This window comes from Ambystoma mexicanum, chromosome 3p, assembly GCF_040938575.1.
Source record: "Ambystoma mexicanum isolate Mex_15411 chromosome 3p, UKY_AmexF1_1, whole genome shotgun sequence".
In the NCBI taxonomy this organism is placed as follows: domain Eukaryota; kingdom Metazoa; phylum Chordata; class Amphibia; order Caudata; family Ambystomatidae; genus Ambystoma; species Ambystoma mexicanum.
In genome coordinates, this window is record NC_090925.1 from 642724767 (window position 1) to 642745572 (window position 20806).

Here is a 20806-nt window from a genome sequence, read left to right on the forward strand (position 1 = left end):
AGTTGGGTGTTGGAGTTGGTTTTGGGTATTGGTTGACATGGGGTGTCATGTTTCCCAATTGGCACAGTTGTTAGTATTCTTGGCGTGCCATGTAGGTATTGTTGGGTCCTTATTCTTTTGGTGGAGCACTTTCCTGTTTCCTAGATTTACCTTGTAGTGTCCAGGGTTTTGGTGTTCTCTGGGGCAGTTTCTTGTCGCCAGTGGTGTTACTAGTTGGTGCAGTACGTGCTGGCCACACGTACATGTGGGAGTTTTGTCTGGTGGTGGTTTTGGTGTGCAATTTCTCTGATTTCAATAAAGGAAAGGAGGGAGAAGTGTTGTAATGTGTCTTGCTAGCTGAGGGGATGACATCACTGTACTTGGAATGTAGTGAGGTCAGTGTGAGTGGAGTGTTGGTGTGTTGTGATCTGAAGGGGATTCTATGTTTGGCAGTTGGAGGTATGCTGACTTGGATAGGACATGCTAATGTTTTGTTCCTGGCATTGAACTTCAATAAATCTACTTAATAACGTACTTGCTGGTCCGGGTGCTCATCAGCTTCCAGTTATTACACATTCTTCCTGGTTTGGAGTGTAACTCTTCGTGAATCCGAACACTTTACCAAGGTGAGGAGAAAGAAACAATATCCCAAGGAGGGTAAAAGAAATAACACCCCAAGGCAGGGTGAGAGGCTCAATACCCCAGAGCAGGGAGAGGGAGGAACAGAATCTCAATGCGGGGTGAAAGAATCCATATTCCAGGGATGAGGGACTTGATCCTGATATGGCTGTCCAGACTCTTCCACAAAGTAAACACCATTAAGACAGAATTCCTGCTCATCAACAATAACGTCAAACACACCTGCATTCAGGCCTAGCTGTCTGTCATGAGCCTCGCTGTTTGGACAGCTGACACCCTCAATAATGTTTGTGAGTTTCCACATAGCCACCTTTACTTCGAAGCACCCATAGCACATAAAACCTCAATAGCACTGTATCAAGTATCACCCATGCAGAAAATAAAACCCTGGCCACCATATACAGGTTTCGGATCCAAAATACAGACCCTGGTCCAATTTGTGATGCTGCCGGTCCCATCAAAGGGTTCTGCAAACACAATCGTATTAAAGCAGCCACTATAGACTTTCACTGGCTATGTTTACAACCACAAATCACCAAAAACAGCTGCATCAAGAATGAACAAATCTGTCAACTATAAGCGCTCCCATGCACCTGGATTACAAAGTCTCCTTCTCTGGCCATGAGATCATCAACAGGAAAAAGTCCTGGCCAGACTACTGCAGAGGAAATGCAAAAATGAAAGTGCCAGGAACAAGCATTCTCAGTCTACTCTCGAGGTATGTGGAACCTCATACCCATCAACAGCGCACCTGTTCCCTCTCTCCTCCTATTCAGAAATCAAATTAAGATCCTCTCCTGAAGAAGTATGTTCTTGACACCCTGTTGGATACCCCACTGAACCTACTCAGCCAACTATTCCTCCTAAGGACCACACTTTACAGTCTAACCCTCTGCTCCACCACCAAGCCCCCTCTCAGCACTGTCACATGTTCCCCACTAACTGTAAATGCTAACTATTCTCTACTGCCCTAATCAGTATGCCGGCAATACATTCCCTGCTCTAAGCAGAGTAAAGTGGAACTGCCTGCAACTGTATTTTAAATTGTTGTCCCCTATGGAATCCTCGCTCTATGAATCTTTAGGTAATGCCATGTTTGTGAAACAGAGTGGGTATTACGAAGCTGGAGGTAGCTGCCGGCAATATTCAATTGTTTCCGGCGGCCAATTACTGGGTCCTTATGGGCTTGCCAGACACGGTATTTGCCCATTCCTGGATGCTGGAAAACTTTCTTCCCCATTCCCAGTGAGCCCAGGGCTCAATGGGAATGGGTATGCCTGTAGCACCGGCACCATTTATAACGGTGCTGGTGTATCCGACATGCTGTGCTCGCGGTTGCCTTTCTTTCCACCAGGTCAGACCTGGTGGAATGAAAGGCACCCGCGAGCACAACTCAGAGTTTGCCGGTCCGGATACAACGGTACGGGCAAGCTTACTGGTACCGTTGTATCCAGACCGGCAAGCTCGTAATGAGGCCCATGTGTGACCAAATACTGGAAGAGTTAAATGTGGACACTGATATCCTCATAGTGAATTCTGCAAAGGTTAAAAATAATTTGTATGACCATGACTGGGTTAAGACGATCGAAAAATTCAATAGTTATTCCTCCATGAGCTACCTTAGATACGAATATAAAAAGAGAGGGTCTGTTCCTCCATATCTCATTCTATTCCCCTGCATTTCTCGTAGAGCGATATTTATACGCATTCGATGGAATCTCCTCCCTACTCGCGAGATTCTTGAAAGGCGAGGGAAAATTTAAATAGCTGAACACATTTGCAGATTCGTAATGATCATGAGAATATTAAAACAACGAAACACTTAATTTTAGCGTGCTCAGCTCTAAATGTTGAGAGAATTAGTTATTTAGGAAAGTTGTTCCTTTCAGAAAACTGGATAAATACTGATTCTCTGTGGCAAAGATGGTTAAACTCACCAAACGTATTCGATGTGTTAGCGGTTGCATGTTTTTTAAAATCAATTTTTTTATGATTTAAAAGTGATTCTTTTTTTAAATTGATTCTTCTGCTAAATTACAATTAGTGCAAAGATTTTTAAATACTTTATTACGATTGCATCTTTATTATTACTACTTTTGCTATATTTCTCCTGTTTTTTTAATTATTTTCTATAAATGTATACATTTAAAGTAATGTTTTATGATGTTGTGAAGGTTTTTTTTAAAACCGTATACAATAAAAAAACAAAAATTGGATCACACAATACATTCCCAAAATAAAATAAATGCACTTTATGTGTTTCCTCACCTCCCAATGTATGCCTGGTCTGTCATTTAACCTGGGAATTGTGGGGGTCAACAACGTGTTTAGATCTGCTAGCACAGGCACTGTGTGTGTGGGGAGTAAGGATATACAGTTAAATAAACAACTGAGGGCCCAATTCTGAGCTTGTTCTAAAAGTAGTGTGGAGAGCCGACATTCTCCCCTCGACTTTCCAGCACAACCATTCTGAGGTGGGTGGAAGTATTGAAGGGGAGATGTGCTTTACTGCAATAAAAGCTGCTAAAATCTCTCTTTGTGGGAGAAATATGTGCATCAGTGGCAGTACAAGCATTTATTTAAAAAGTGCCACTTTTCTAACTTGTAAAAGTTTCCTTAAATTAAGCAAGCTTTCAGCTATTTAGAAAAGCGTTGCTGCAGTCTGGGAAATGCTATTTGTAGACAGGGGAAAGGGTGCAGTAGAGAATAACGAAACCTTTGAGGTCTCGTATTTTATCTCCTTTTTTTACCAGTGCTTTTGAAAGGAGAATCCCCTCACAGTGCCTGCCCTACATTCATCATGGGTGCTAAGGCTTTTGTCAAGCAGAAAATCAGGCACATGCAAAAGTGTGGCTTTGATGCCAGCCCGCTACATTTTCACTTTAATAGACTACAGTGCTTTTAAGGAAAGTGTTCTTCCTTAAAGGAAGAACACTTTCCTATGTTTGCATGTCCCTCAGAAACAGGATATTTGATACCAGACAGCTACATTGTCATTTTAATCGACTACAGTACTTTTAGGGAAAGTTCTGTTCCTTAATGGAAGAACACTTTCCTATGTTGGCATGCACCTCAGAATCATGATCTCTGACCAGGCCATCACATTATCACTTTAACAGAATATGGTGCTTTTAAGGAAGGTGTTCTTCCTTCCTTGAAGAAAACGTTCTTATGTTTTCATGCACCTCAGAACCATGGCCTTTGATGCCAGGCTGCTGCATGTTCACTTTGAAAGAAAATGGTGCTTTTAAGGAAAGTGTTCTTACCTTATGGAAGAACACTTTCCTATGTTTGCATGCGCCTCAGAATCAGGGCCCGAATATTCTGGGGGAAATGGAGGAGCACAGTAAATAAAACCATAAACCTCCAATTATTTATTGTATTCAAATAAAATGTATGTTCAATTCAATAAATAATATTCAATCCCAAAATAACCAACATGCTAAGGATGGTCTGCTGCTCAGCAAAGGATGTATAAAAAACAAAAGTTAATGTAAAATCTCAGCCATTCTGTTTTTCCATATTCTTTTTTGCAATGTTCGAAAGCCATTCTCATTGCTGATGCTCTGGATTTCAGATAAATAACATGAAGCAATAAATAAAATAAATAGTCCTTAATTTGGCAACAGCCTCTGGAGCATCGGTGCCCAACTCTTGCCATAGAGCCTTCAATCCTATGGGTTTTTTAAGAAGACCATTTCATGGGCAAAGGAATTCCTTATTGGATCCTCTGTGTGTATGAATATTCATGTTGGATACCCTGAAAAGCTGACCGGTTTGTGGCCCTCGAGGACCAGAGTGGTGCACCCGTGAGTAAGGGGGCCATGCTACAAGGAGTTAACAGCTCGAGTGCTTGATGAATCCGGCCTAGCGATGACTGCCTGTGAGTTACCATCACTGTCAACGAGTTCAGCAAGAAATCCTCTGTGATATGTTTTTTTCTTCTAAAATTGCAGTTTCTGTGTGAATAGATGGCTGTGCAGGAGTGACCTTAACCCGGCCTTGGCTATCCGTGCATCAGTGACTCCAGCATAATCTGGCGATGGATCTCTGGCTCTCTCTATTCACTGGCAGCAGGGCAGGGGAAGAGGCAGGAATAGGACATTGCGTTCTGGGGAGATATGAATCTTTGACCCCCCTCACGGACAAGGACCGAACAGGCGCCTCAATATACAATGTGTGAACTGGCAAGAGGCTTGCATCCAATGCTGCCCTCAGCCACGGAGTGACAACCACAGGGGGGTTCACACGGCAGTCACCCTGCGGCGGAGGTACAAGAACATCGCATGTGTGTAATTGGCAGACTACCAATTCAGGGAAGATTGACACCCGAGGAGGGCAGCGACATGGTGAGCAGAGCACGAGTCTGTAAATGTGAATTAGTATCAGGAGCAGTGCAGGAAATAGTGGAATTTATGGGGGCAGCCGGGGGACAACCCTTCAGAAAACCTGTGTCTAAGTGCAAATTGAAGTAGAAAACAGCAGCTGTTACAAAAAGCTAAAAAGTAACAACATATCGTAAAGAGATGATACTTTTATTAGGCCAACTTCATATTTTTTCCTGCTAGCTTTCCGGACCACATGGGTCTCGTCCTCAGGGCAATTGACCTGGCTGGCGGGGGCACATGATAGCAATTAGCGCGTGGGGCAGGCTTCGCAGCCACCTATTTTGCTCGCACAGGGCCGTCACGAGGGGGGTGCAGGGGGGGCAAACTGCCCCGGGCCTCGCGCTTGCTGGGGGCCTCGCGGCCCCCTCTCCTAAGTGGAAGGCAGCACAGTCTCCCGTGTCCTTTATTCACACGGGGGACTGTGCTGCCCCTGCAATGATTTTGCTGTTTCTTGTGAAGCCGTTTGGCTCCGCAACAAACAGCAAAATAATGGGAGACAGCAGGGCTCAGAAGTGAGCTCTGCTGCCTCCCGTCATTCAGCTGAAAACGTGGACACGCTGACTGACAAGAGAGGACTCCTATCCTGTCAGTCAGTGTGTTCACGTTGCTCAGCGTGACCACACTGACTGACAGGAGAGGAGTTCTCTCTTGTCAGTCAGTGTGTTCATGTTGTCAGTGTGACCACGCTAACTGATGGGAGAGGAGTTCTCTCTCGTCAGTCAGTGTGTTCAGGTTGCTCAGCGTGACCACACTGACTGACAGGAGAGGAATTCTCTCTTGTCAGTCAGTGTGTTCATGTTGTTAGTGTGACCACGCTGACTGATGGGATAGGAGTTCTCTCTTGTCAGTCAGTGTGTTCATGTTGTCAGTGTGACCACACTGACTGATGGGAGAGGACTCCTCTCCTGTCAGTCAGTATGTTCATGTCAGCGTGATCATGCTGACTGACAGGAGAGGAGTTCTCTCTTGTCAGTCAGTATGTTCATGTTGTCAGTGTGACCACACTGACTGATGGGAGAGGACTCCTCTCCTGTCAGTCAGTATGTTCATGTCAGCTTGATCATGCTGACTGACAGGAGAGGAGTTCTCTCTTGTCAGTCAGTGTGTTCAAGTTGCTCAGCATGACCACGCTGACTGACAGGAGAGGAGTTTTCTCTTGTCAGTCAGTGTGTTCATGTTGTCAGTGTGACCACGCTGACTGATGGGAGAGGAGTTCTCTCTCGTCAGTCAGTGTTCACGTTGCTCAGCATGACCATGCTGACTGACAGGAGAGGAGTTCTCTCTTGTCAGTCAGTGTGTTATGTTGTCAGTGTGACCACACTGACTGATGGGAGAGGAGTTCTCTCTTGTCAGTCAGTGTGTTCACGTTGCTCAGCATGACCACGCTGACTGACAGGAGAGTTCTCCTGTCAGTCAGTGTGTTCATCTTGATTAGGGAGGACTCCTCGCTTGTCAATCAGTGTGTTCACGTTGCTCAGCGTGACCACGTTGACTGATGGGAGAGGAGTTCTCTCTTGTCAGTCAGTGTGTTCACGTTGCTCAGCGTGACCACGCTGCCTGATGGGAGAGGAGTTCTCTATTGTCAGTCAGTGTGTTCACATTGCTCAGCGTGACCCCGCTGACTGTTGGGAGAGGAGTTCTCTCTTGTCAGGCAGCATGTCTACGTGTCGGCTGCGTGGATGCTTTTTAAGGGTGCATGGAGGTAAGGTAAGTGTTTTTTATTTTAAATTAAAAGTGTGTATGTGTATTTAAATTAAATTAATATGTATATGTGTATGTATGTATGAATGCATGCATGCATGTTGATGTTTGTGTCAATGCTGTGTTTGGTTTTATGTATACATGCATGTATGGAGTTGTGTAACTGGTGGTTGAATGCATGGGTGAAAGTGTTTTTTGTGAGTGTGTGTTCAGCACCACCCCTAAATGTAGCCACCCTGGGGGCCACTTCATTAAGGGCTGGGCTCATGGCATCAGAGGTGCACCTAGGCTAAAATGTCAGGGGGGAAAGGGGACTAATACTTCAAATGTTGGGAGAGGTGCTAACGTCAGTAGCTGTGAGGAAGGGGCAAACTTCCTTGTGTGGGGGCACCTAAAATCTTTCCACTTTTCGAATGAGACTATTCTGGTGAAGCTTCAATGTTACAAGCAGCTACCTCTTGCCTTCATTTCTGAAACATCACACTTAAGGACTGCTGTGAGAATGAGGTGTCTCATGTCACCACTTCCCTTCTAATCACTCCCCTAGCATGCAAGTGCTAACCCCACATCACGATTTCAATCACCTAAAAGTGTATGGATATGAATGCAGGTGCTAAAAGTGAAATGACTTCTCATGGCCATGCTTATCCCTATGGCATTCTCACCCAGTCCCTGTCCTCCCCACCCAAAACAACTCCTCACTGGAACTCTTTGGGCTAGCTTTAAACATGGCTAGCCATCAAACTTTGCCCTCAATGTGCCTGCAAGTGTTTCCTCAAAGGAGTCTTCTAAGAGTTCATGACTTCATTGGAGTTGTAAACACGTAACTGGTGTAATAAAAATGTCTTAATCAGGTCTGCCTTTGGCCACTCAATTTAAAAACACCCTGCATGTCTTTTGCTGAAATTCTTTTAAAAATAAGCATTGGCAAAGCCAACAGTTTTGGCTTATGTATAAGTATTAGGCATTTACGAGGCACTGCTATTAGCTGCTCAGGTACTCAAACCATTTTGCACTGGCACTATCAATGGCCAGCTAATACCAATACAGAAGTGCCTTTGCCATGCCTACACAAATGCCCAAACTGTTAGCATTGCCAGTGCTCTTTTTGCTTTACCCTTGATGCACAGGACTATGCATCAAGGTTAAAGCAAACATACTACTTGGCTAAATTGGCCCACTTTGAATGTAGGCCAATCTAGCCAGTAATAACACTTATGGTACACAGTCAGCCTGGATATACTTTCTGTGGCATGGCATTTTTACTGGTTGGGAATCCGTACATGTTAATAATGGAAAATATTGATGCAGCCTGCTTCAACATAATTAGAACAACCAGCATGAATATATGTTTATACTAGCATATCCCGTGTGGAAAGGCGGCATGAAATGTATTGGAAAATGTTCCTATGCACAATTTGTGATTTGCAACTATTGGGAATTTCCATGTGCTTCCATACAAAACTAATTGCAAACTGTGTGGATTTCTACCCAATTTTGCAAAGAAAGTGCTATAAAATGCATACTTTTAACCCAATGTTCAAACATTTTCTTGGGAGTGAGAACCCCCCCCCCCCACCCCCAAGCCACCCTTTGGTTTGGGCTCCCTCACTGTGCTCTGTTGATCCTGACTAATTGGAACAAACATTTAAGCCTCTTAAGTTCAGAAATGTACCAGCCTCCACTCTACATCATTTGTCACTGTGTATGATGTGTGTTTTAATGCGCAAACAGGGGCAGGGTGCTCCTTAATTATATTATATGGCATTTATAACGTGCCTGTATGCAAGTGTTTCTAGGCGCGACAAGGCAAGGAGGGAGAAACAAAAGAGTAGGACAAAACACAGATCTTACTAGGCCTTGTGTCATTCAGATCGTACAAGAGCAGGGAATGGGGAGGGGAGAAGTGCCGAGGGTGGGGTAGGATGCAGAAGTGCAGGAACAAAGTAGAAACAAGAGTGCAGCCAACTGGTGGCAAGTGTGAGTACTCATAAGTGTAGCCAACAGGTGGACAATACGAGCAAGAGCGGGGACTGTAGGGTTACAGATACAGACCACAAGTGCAGGGGAGCCAAGAGGCAGTGCGGGATTGCAATAGGACGTACAGGCAGGGACCTGGGCCCGAATTCAGAGCTTGACCAGGTGACCAGTGCATGGATCAGGCAGGTGATCAGCAAGGGAGAGGAAGAAAGAAGGCAGAAGCAAATGAACAGGTCTTGAGGTGCTTCCGGAACCGGAGATGGTGCTCCTCGTTTTTAGCGAGGCAGGGAGGCTGTTTCCAGAGGGAGGCCCCAGCCGAAGAAAGAGATCTGCCCTCAACTCTTTGCTTGGAAAAGTGATTGACCCTCAGAGAATTGGAGGTGGCGCAGTGGAGAGCTCATGCCATCTTATATATATTTATTCATATGATAAAAAAGTTAGTCTGGCATGAACCTTTCTTCAGTAGAGAAAGTAGTAATAAACCATATTTGGGATCCTCCACACAAACTCAAGGGTAGCTTTCTCAAGTCTCCTGTGTGCGGATATGCCGCCGCTGGCCGAGTGCAAAAAACTGTAAGGGGGCCTCACCAAATGTTTTGCCCCGGGCCTCACCACATCTTCTGACAGCCCTGTGCTCGCATGGTGTAAATCCACGTGCCGAGCAATCGCACAGCTGCTTGTGCCCACCCCATCTTCCCTTCCTTTCCCAAACCTCACTGATTTTCTTCTCCATGCCATCCCCGGCCTGACCCCCCTCACTTACCTGTATGGGTTGCGGTACTGCCATACGCTCCTCACATGTCCCAGAGGCTGCCATGGAAATGGAAGAGGGGTTTCCCTCTGAGCCAAGTTGCATGGATATTTCTTTCAGTCTATTGGTCGCTTGATTTGGATTTGCATTTGAGCCTATCAGAGAAGATGCCTGTGAGCATCTCCGATTTGCCCCTGCTACCTTACACCCGAGTCACAAAGCTTACAACTGGAGCACACGTAGAGAAGCCTGCAGCATCTCTCAGGTGCCCTTGATGGAAACCCTTATCTCAGAGATGCTCCAGTCTTAGCCTTTGTGAACCAGGAATAACATAGCCGGTTCAAATACGAAATGTCCATAGGCATCTCTGATATGATGCATTGCAACTATATGACAATCCGGCCCAATGTCTTTTCTGTCAGTGCAGATCTGGAATGTAGGTTCTTGCACACTTAAGCAGGTCTTCCAGAAACGATGCAAATGGGCTCCAGAACACGGCACACAAGACTAAACCTATTGAGTGGGAAACCGGGTCTCTATATCGTGTGTGGGTGCGGGGCATGCAGACCAGCAGACCATACACTTGCAAGAGGCAATAGTTCAAGGCCTCTTTGAATGTGTTAAAGGTTGCTATGTCAAAAGGGAGAGCCGGCGACACGTGGTCGCTTGAGCGATTGACTTTAGAAGAGACATCGAGAGGCAGAGTATTTGTTCAAGGACAAGAAGTGGAACTGGCAGCCAATGATGGCAGCCTTGAGAAAAGACGCAATTAAAGGAAATAAGAAGATATGGTGTAATTGGCACAGTAGAAGCTGGATGAGAAGGCAATGTCACCAAAGAAGGTGGACCATATCAAAAATATGAAAAGGCTATGAATGGTCTATTTGGGGACTCTTGAATTGCCCAATCTCAGGGTGACATCTAGAAAAAGTATGGAAAGAATACATGACCTCGCATCTGCATCCCTCAAATTCGGAATGATTTTCCAGATGTTGTGAAAACTTGGGGTGGGGATTCTGCCTAGAGGTTGCACAATGTGTGGTGACCCCAAAGGCCGGTCTGGGGGGGATCCATATCCTGATCCCCAGGAAGCGGGTGGATTGCCGCCAGCTGTGGCCACTTTTCCTGTGTCGTGAAAAAGCAGGCCATGTCCTGAGGTATCTATCATGCACGCCATTGCTTGACCTCCTCCACATGCATGCATGGACTCTGGAGGTCACTGCTGATTCACCCATTGCAGTGGTGGAAGGCCCCCGAGCAGCCGTTTGACCATGGTACCTTGTCTTTTATCGCTAGAGTGGTGAATTATGAGAATGTGAGGATGCGGTAGAAGCTGGTCAAATTCCCCTGAATTGTCGGGAACCAGCGAATGAGCACCAACCTACCAAGCAACATCACAGCAGCAGGAGAGCCAAAAGAGAGCGAAGTCAGATGTGCAAAAACATTGCTAAACATTCAACAGCATGTTGTGGTTCACTTCTGAAGATGGCTGAAGATTATTTGGAATGTGGAAAGTGGAGGTGGCTGCTTTGAGTGGTGCTTTTGAAGTTGGTGGCTAGTGAAGGCTGTTTAGTGGAGTGCATTTAACTGAACCCTTTCTCCACATAGTGGTCAAGTTGATGTTGAAGAGGCAGCTGATGAGTCCGTCCTCTAAAGCAGCATCTTGAAGAAGGACGCGGACAGAGCGGCTGGTAGTTGAATTGGGCTTTTGAGTTTGGCAATACATACTGCGGCGTCAATGCGGGGGGAGTAGGGAGGTGCCTCTCTGAAGCTGATGTTTGAAACAGCCAAGCGAGAAGAGGATCCATGTTTCTGATGACCTGGAGATATTTGGGACAAACTAAGAGTATTGAAAGTAAAACGTTGTCAACAACAGGATGGCTTATCCATAGGGTCCTGGTCCTGTTCCCCAAGGCTCTGTCCTTGGTTTCCCCCTCGATGGGCAGCAATGGTCTTGTGTCTAAAGGAGCCTCTGCTGCACCTCATCTCTCCATCTGTCTCTCCTCCGGTACCTCCTCAATACCTTGGCAGGTGCCTATTCCTCCATTCCTCCCAGGCTCACCCTTCTCCAGCAATGGGTTTGCCTCCTCCTTCTCTCTCCTTCCAACTGCCTCATATCTCCTTCTATGCTTCCTGATATTCTTTCTAGCCTCCTGTTGAGTACCTATTCCACGCGCTCTCTAATATTTCCTTTAACCTCCTCCTGATGTCTCCTTCCAATCTCCTCCGTGCACCCACTTCTCTCCTCTGTGGTGTTCTTTCTCTCCTTTTCCTGATTATTTCCTCCAGCTGTACCTTTTCTTCCTCTTACTCGTGTCTCCTTTCAAGATCCCAATGTTCCTCTTTTCCTTCATCCGTCCTCCAATCACCGCTCTCTCGACTCCCTGCTCCACCTCTCACTTTGCTCTCTTCCATCTGCCTTCATGATCTTCCTTTGCCCCTTCCTTACAATGCTCTCCCCAACCCATGTCTCCTGCTCCTACTGACCACTTCCTTCCGCACTCTTCCCTCCAGCTCTCTCCTCCTTCAACCAGCCCCCTTTTCACATGCTCCTTTCTCCACCTGTCTCTGCTTCCAATCGCCTCCACAGCTTGGTCACCAACTTCTTGCAACCACAGTGCTGCCAACTTCCCTGCTCCTCTTATAGAAGTCTAGCACCTCCCGCAGAGCTGTCTTATTTGGGAGTGAGAACATCTTTATACCTTTGATGGTTGGTCGAGAATAAGTTCAACTGTTTCCATTGACTTTTCAGACTTGCCTTCTATTTTAGAGGTCCCCAGAGTGGACCACCCTTGTGCATTCCCTCCTAGTCTGCACACGGCCATGCAGGCTGAGTGCCTGATTCATTCAGCATGCCGCTGCTGGGCTCAACAGTATCAGGAAGCATTTCAGCTATTCCTTTCCATTTATTAGGCCACAGCGGTGAACTATAACTTGCACAGTCACTAGTGCGTCGACCCGCCTGTGGCATCTAAGATTCCCTTAAAAGGGCAGGAGAATTAATCTTGTGATGATCTCCGGCCTTAGTCCTGGGTTAGGTTGGAGTCTTCTGTAGATTTCCAGTTAGCTACATTGAACCCAACATCCAACATGCAGTGGCGGAACACGTCCCAGTGACCAACATATCATCCAACCCTAGGCACAGGTAAGGGTGTCCCTGGCAAGCTCCAAGCCAACCTTAGTTGCAGCAGGCAAATTGACAGCTAGCGGAAAGGTACATCCTGTGGTAGCTTGCAGCCCCCCATTGGTCGAGTTCAGAAACATGTGCTAAGCGGTGGGATGCATAGAGCAGTGATAGCCTTGCACGCTATCAATGGATGCCATGCACGTGGAGAAACACAAGTAGCATAATGATGTAAAGGAACATCTCAGAAAAGGAAGATGGCAGCCGTAAAGAGGATACAAGAAGACATTTCACACTTTATCTCTGCAGATCAAAAGACTACTGAGTTCTGGAACATTTTAATTTCTGCCTCTATGTCTACTTTAACGACCTCCCAGTCGACAGCGATCAGAAGCACCAAGGAGTACAGTCACTCTTCACCACTGTAGAATGTTGAAGCATTGGGTTGCACCAGCCGTATACAAAGAGAAAAGTAAATGGTGGAGCAGATTATGTCTTGGCTATATGATTTCCTGGAGAACATATATTGAGATGGCAAAGGAAGAGAGCCCACCAAAGAGAAACAGCCAAAGAGGAGCCAGAACAGGGTCACTTGATACTTTCAAGGGACAGGATAGGCAAATGACACACCAGTTCAGGGAAAATAGAAAGAAGGGACATAACTGAGAGGACTTCCCAGGGTGCATTTCTGTTGCTGTTATGTATCCCACAAAGTCAGATCAGATCAAACACAAGCCTTTGCAAATTAACTGTTTTAAAACTTCTTTTTAGGGTCAGATGTCCCACCCTTTTGCGGTCATTTTCTCATCAGCTTCCTTCCTTGTTTATCTCTTATCCCCTGACTGCTGACACGAGATCTCCTCCCGGTCACAGGTCGGAGCCAGAGCTTGCTGGTTGGTTCTTAAATGTGTGTCACAATGGAATTAGCTGCAAATCAAGTCCCAGGGCCATAGGAATACAGGAAGCAACCCTTAGCTACCAGTGGGCCTTTCACTGGACGTCTCTATGCCTTCCTCTCTAAGGATCCGAAGTATGTAGTTGCCCAACTCACGCTGCCTCTCTTCTTTGGCAGCTTGCTAAAGGCATGTATCTAGGGGACTCCCCCCCTAAAGTATCAGACTATTACTTAAGATGGTCTGGCTCCTGGTGTTTCTCCTTGCTTTTACTCCTCATGATCGTTCCTACACCCACCTTGCTCGCACATCCAGTAAGCATGGGGTTTACATGCAGTGCTTAATTTGTGGGGGTGTTTGCAAGTGCTCAGCCCTGGCACTTATTTTTTGAGCCAGGCACTTATTGTCTCAGACTCACTTTAATTATGATGTGGAAATAGTCAGTGCATCCATCAACCACAATGAGCAGGTGTGAGCTGCAGTGTAACCCCAAATATGCAGCTATGGGTGGTGGCAGCAATTGTGCCCACCCGCAGTGTCACCGGAGTGCTAGAAAATATTTGGGCCCTGACACTTATTTTCTTTACAAATTCATCACTGGGTGCATGGCTCCCTCAGTCAGCTACTCTCCAACTAGCCTTTCCAACCCGTCCTCTCAGTTCTTCTCTGCCCCTTCTCCTCCTCATTCTCCATCGACACCTTTTAAGACACATCCAGGACCTGCTTCTTTGGCACCTCTTCCTAAGCTCCTCTCACCGCCACCTCATTAGCTTCTCACACCACCTAGTCCGGTGCTTCTTCCGCCACCTTCTGCTGAACTTCTCTTGCCATCTCCTCGTTGGCTTTTCTTGCCTCCTCCTCCTTGTCTCCTCTCTCCGCTTAATGGTTAACTCCACATATCACCAATCACTTGTTTTGTTCCAGTGTGTTAGGCGATCCCCTGCACACCAGTCCACTCCACGTCACAACACTGCACACATTCCCCCAACATCTCCTCCCACGGTTCGAGGCTCAAGTGATTCGGTGAACCCAAAGGACCGAAAACACCGTACCAGCTTTGGTGTACGGGCTCGATTGCAACCCTTTCTGCATTGGCAATTGCCTTGGAGAACTTATAGCAGAAGGGGCGGCGTTACGTCTTCACGTCGGTCACGTGATCCAGTGTGGCGTTCCTCACGTGACCTTGGTGGACGTCACATGACCCAGAGACGTCACATGACCCAGAGACACACAGTATAAAGGTCTGAGAGACAGAATGCTCATTGCTTCTCAGCTGTCTTCAGACCCTGTTTGGCGTTACGAACTGCTCCTTGTTACTTTGATCACGGAACTCTCCTCGGACTCCTTCGGACACCCCTTTGTACCTTCGCTTGGAACTGTGTACCTGTTGCCGGATTTTGGACTTCACCTCGACTTGCCTTTGGATCATCCCCTGTTACCTTGTTGAACTACTACGCCATTTCCCTTCTGGGATTCAAGTCAAGCCCTCTCTCCTACAGGTGGCTAACCCCCCATCCACGCTCATCAGCGGTTCTACTATTCCAGGGACCGCCGCATCATCTGAGTCTCGAACCTCTCTACTAGGTTACCTGGGTTTCCGCAACACCAGATAGGTAAGACTCTTTGGATCCTATCGTTTACCTGATTGTATTGTAATTGCCTGGTACTTAACCTCCTTCCCTTTTGACAGCAGCATCGGTGTTCCAGAGGTTCCGTGGATCTGGGAAGACATCTCTCACCTGTGGCCTCAAAGGTCGCACAGCGGGTTTCTATTAGTTCCCCTGTGCGTCACTTGGGGACGGAGGTCTCATCGGTCTACACGACTCTCAAGTCAGAACACAGTGTTTCTCTCTTTCCTGCACAGATGTTCCTTCCTTCAAGAGACCGGGTGGTCATCTTGGGTTTTGTGTGTGTCCTGCGCAAGTGAGAATGTTCAACTGTCTGGTTTTCTGCAGGCAGTGCTGGCATTGCTCGCGCACCATCACACCTGTCCTACATTTTCCATCCACCGGCATCATTGAGCCCAGACCATCTGCTCAAATTGCTAGTGAGCTCTGCTAATCTTTACCTTCTTATGCCGCCATGCCCTTTACAATGGGAGAGATGACATGTCCATGGAGATTGTTTTAATGCCCGCCCCAACCTGGTCTTCTGGATATTAATGGCGTGGTTATCAAAGCTTCACACCTTTTCCTTCTGGGGAACACTGAACGCTATAGAATACATGTGGCGACCATGTCTCTTTTGGGTGACATGGTGGGTTCACCCGGGCTCCGCCCCACGCAGATCCAGCAACACCTGGCTTATGGCTGCATCCCTTCCCTATGGCAACCCACCATTCAGGGGGAGTATCCAGCACGGGGTTCATGACATGTGACCAGTGCTTGATTTGTGGGGGTGGTTGCCGGTGCCCAACACCGGCACTCTTTTTTGGGCACCGGAACTAATCATGGGGGGACAGCGTACGTGTAATTGCTTTATTTGTTCTTCCACTTCACTTTGCTTCATTATAAATCATTGAGTTTGTTTGTCATTGTGATCTCTCTGGCTTGGAGGTGCAGGCCGTGGCTGGCTGGGCCTGGGAGGGGCCAGCAATAGCAATGAATAACAAGTTACAGACAGCCAATGAAAACTGCCATTCTGTTGCTACTATCCAGTATTTGATACGTTCTGTATAGTAACACTGAATGTGCAGTTTTCATTGGCTGTTCTTCTGGGCCAGTGAAATTACATGGTGACATGTTGTTGTTACAGAAGGCAGTGCGGCGCCACCTTCATTTCACGAGTTGCTGTGAAGTGAAGGTGTCTAGCCGTAGCGTGTGAGAGAGAGAGCCTGCCCTGCTGCACAGCGTGGTGCGGCCAGGTTGCTCCCTGGGGCCCCCCTTTGCCTGCTTTTTCATTTGTGCATGCCAGTGGGCGCCTCCCCACCGCCCACTCGGGTGCCCCGACAGGAGAGAAGACCAAGTCCCAGTCAGCAAAGCAGGTAAGTTTAGACCAAAAACAGCAGCCTGCCCTGAGCCTGTCACAGTGAACAGGCAAGGAAGGGCCAGGTCGGGGCCCGGGCGGTGGCGCGGTCGCCTGGTGGTATCCTGACTTGCCAAGAGTCAGGACCCCACCAGGGGCCCATCCGCACCTGGGCTTCTGTCTGTGTGACCTGTGTGCTGCTGACCGGAGTGCCACGCCCAGGCCCATTTCTGCAACCACCAGGCAGGGCTGCCGCGGCCCATACTGAGTTGGATGACTCTGCCGCGGCGCGGGCCCGTGGATTTATTTGTGCCCAAATTAGTACATTTTTTACTTTTTTCTTTTAAAACCTGACCTTCCGTGGGGCCAGTGGCCAGGGCCCGCCCCACGGAAGGTAGGTTTTAAAAGAAATAAGTATTTTTGAGTGGAAATAAGTACTTCAAAAGTGATGGGACCAGCCACACAAATATAGGTTTTTTTCTTTTAAAATCTTACCTTCCATGGGGCCGCTCCCGCTGCGCACCTATTTTTGTCATCAGCATGGCCGCGGTGGCTGTGGCGGGCGGCCCCACGGAAGGTAGCCTAAAGTGATTGAGGCAGTTCAGCTCAGGCACCAAGGCCCTGGACCGGGCGGGGCACAGGCAGCAGCTTGGTCTTTGTCCCTGGTGGAGTCCTGCTAGGTCTGAGCGGTGAGTGCACTGTGGCCGTGATAGGTTAGCATGTGGTGAGTGTGGTCATACAAAGCACCCGGTGGGAGGAGGGAGGGACCTTGTTGATGGTGGCAGCTTACCGGTTTGTATCGGTTTGTTATCTGCCATCTGCTTCCCGCTCATACACTACTCTTTCTAATATGGAATAGAAAGGCTGTCACCTGGCGCTGGTACACTGGGTACTGACTAGTATAATTCTGTGTTTTACTTAACACGTTTAATGAGGGTGGCAATGGTGAGCGCTGGGTTTATGCTCTTGGAACCACTTTTGGTGGAGTGAACAGATTGTTCTTGGGATTGGTTGTGTGGGTGTAAAAAGGTCTACCTTTCTTCTTGTTATTGAGGCCCGGCTTGGACTTGGGTTGCAATTCCTTTCTTGCCCTTCAGTCCCTGTCTTCTTTGAGCTTCATCCACCAGTATTTTACCTCTGGAAACCGGCAAGTTTGCCTCATACTCATCACAGCTATTGTTATTTTTGTGGCAGTTGGAATCGTGAAATGTGTCTGACAACGTACATATGGTCTTCGTTGTGGACCTGTCAATACGGGTAAGCGTCCTCAGAGCCCAGGAAGGCACACTGATGGGTCAAAAGACGCACCATGTCTGAAAAAAAGATAAAAGGGATACATTTGGAAACCTTGATACAACCAGCGAACGGCAGCCTAAAATCAATGGCTTTTTGACAAAAGCTACGCCCTCTCCTTCGGCAACCGTATTGGTGCCGGAACAACCTCCCACTACGGAACCACCTATACATTCTGACTCAAACGATCTATGTTACTCATCCACGATTGATAATACTGGCTCCTTACTAGACTTATGTTTAAATTTAAAACGTAATTCCTTGGGGCTGAGCCATCAAACTATGCGAACATTACTGTGACCCCTTTGTGTTAGAGTCCGACTGGGGTGGCCGTGGCCGGGTGACCCTCATGTCTCGGGGAAGTTGTGAGTATTGAACATGGGATGGGTGCATTTTATTCATTTACACATATGTAGATGGGTGCATTTTATTCTATTTATACACATGTGGATGGGTGCATTTTGGAATATGCTCTTTAGGCAAGTGTCCCATCTGTTAAGCCTTTTCTGTCCCAGGGGGGGGTAGAGGGGGTGAAATCGCCCAATTTTTGTTCTCTGCACTTTGACATGACAACCCATTGAAGTGCGGGGGCGGCGGCCGGCAGATGAGTAAAATGATTAATTTACAAAGTGACACCCCCCAAGGCGTGTGAGTTGAGAGGCGTCACCTGTGAGTTGAGAGAGGCATGGGCAGGTCTTACCAGTGGTCCTGGTTGTCAAAATTAAAGATTCGGGCAATATGAAAACAAGAGCCTTTCTCTACTCTGCAACAGCCCCCTGGCCCCCACCAGGTTTGCAGAAAACTGCCCCCCTAACCCAAAGCTCTCATCGCCCTGTGCTTGCCATGCCCACCTGGACCCTCAGGCCCCTGCAACACCCCCCTAACTGCCCACTAACCCAATAGATTCTCACTAGGCACTGGGCAGGCTTTCACCCGTTCCTCTGAGGGGGAGCCCAGCCAAGCACTGAGGCTGTTGATGTTCCCTTCAGCAGCTCGCGTCTCATTCCCGGGGGACCCCCCTGGTGCTGCAGCCCTACACAGCAATTGGGAGTTCTTGGAGAAGCAGTCATGCAGGATTTACCCTCGGGCCTAAACACATCACCCCAGGACCCTGCGTGCAAAGCCCCCCAGGACCCTGCGTGCACAGCCCCCAGGTCACCATGAGTGCAACCCTGGGACACTGTGAGCACAGCCCTCCCATCCCATCTGGATTCCATGAGCAAAGCCACAGTCCCCTGAAACAATGTGAGCGCAGCCCACCAGAACACTACGTGCACAGGCAGCCAAGGGGATCACTAATGCACAGCCCCCCCAGGACACTGGATGCACAGCCCCCCAGGGCCCCAGGTCATCACGTGCACATCCCCCCAGGGACCCAGGTCACTGCATGCACCCCCCCAGGACACAGCGTACACAGCCCCTCAGGACATTGGGAGCTCTCAGCCTCCAGGACAACGCATGCACAGCCCCTCAGGACAGCATGTGCACAGACAGCTCTCCAGGACACTGTGTGCACAGCACAGCCCCTCAGGACTGCACAGCACATGCAGCTTCGTTTGTGTCAGTTAGCAATCCAGCCCCACATCACCTGAGCAGAGTCGCAATATCCTGGGGGGAAGGTGCATGGGGGTCCCGAAATCCTTGGCCCAAGTAACGTGCGTTTAGCCCCCTTCACATCACGGTACACGGTACACCACATGGCCATGTGCAGGTTTTTACACTTGCATATTTGGGATTTTTCCATAATTGCGATCCTTCTGGCTCCCGTCCGCCCGTTTGACACCATTTTGATTACAGGCAGGAGCAGCCATGGTCTTGTCACCTATGCCTCTCTCCATTGCACTAACACACTGCACTGCTTCCTTCACCCCAAAATGCACACCCGGCAGAGTACCGGAAAGGATTTGGGCGATGCAGGGGCTGAGTGTTTTGTTTTTATTGAAAAGATAGCACCGGCTCAGACTGGCCTATAGGGCAAAGATAGCATTCGGCTCAGACTGGCCTAAAGGGCAATGCACAAACCAAAAACACAAAATGCTACTGTGGGCCAGCTTTTTTGGTCCATGTGGGCCACTTTTTTGTCCCATGTGGGCCAGTTATGATATGATATGATGTATGATATGGCATTTGTAACACACCTATACACAACTGTTTCAAGGCACGACGAGGCAGGGAGGGGGAACAAAGGGAATACAGACAGCGATCTTACTAGGCCAGGTGTCATTCAGATCGCGCAAGTGCATGGGAAGAGGGGAAGGGAAAGTGCAAGGGGAAAGGGAGAGGGGAAAGTGCAGTACAGGGGTAGTAGAATAACAAGATAAATAATAAAGGGCCAGCTGGTGGTAAGTACAGGGTAAGTGCAGACAAGTGCTGGGAAGGGGGCTGTAGGGATACAGAGACAGTCCAGCAGTGCAGGGGTTGCCAGGGAGGCAGTGCAGGGGGCAAGTGGCTGGGCCAGGGACTGAGATCAGTGGGAGTGGTCCAGTGCAGATTCAATGCAGTTTCAGTCAGGATTTCAGCAGGGGAGAGGCAGAGGGTGTGCAGTCATAATTTCGACTGCAAAAGGTCGAATTACAAAAATGTCGAAAACAAATAGCCACATTTTTTTTTCTTCGAATATGTCATTTTTTATTTTACATGATTTTTTTGGCTTTCGTGCATTTAAAAACGTGTTTTTTTAAAAAAAGGGGGGGGGGTTGAGGGGGAACCCCCCCATTTCAAACAGAAAAAAAAGGACATTCGAAATTTTTTGGGGCACTATTTGTTTTCGAGATTTTGACTTTCGACTTTTTTACATTCGAGATTATGACTATGAACCGAGGCAGAGAGAAGGCAGATGCAAAGAGGAAGGTTTTGAGGTGCTTCCGGAACCGGAGATGGTTCTCCTCAAGTTTCAGGGAGGCAGGAAGGCTGATCCAGAGGGAGGCCCCTGCCGTGGCGAGAGATCTACCCCCAACTCGTAGCTTGGAGAAGCGGCTGACCCTGAGGGAGTTGGAGGCGGATGAGCGAAGAGCTTGAGAAGGAAGATATTCAGAAAGAACGAGTTACTTCACCATTCGGCTAGTAGTTTGGGCCAGTGTCACTGAAAAAAATA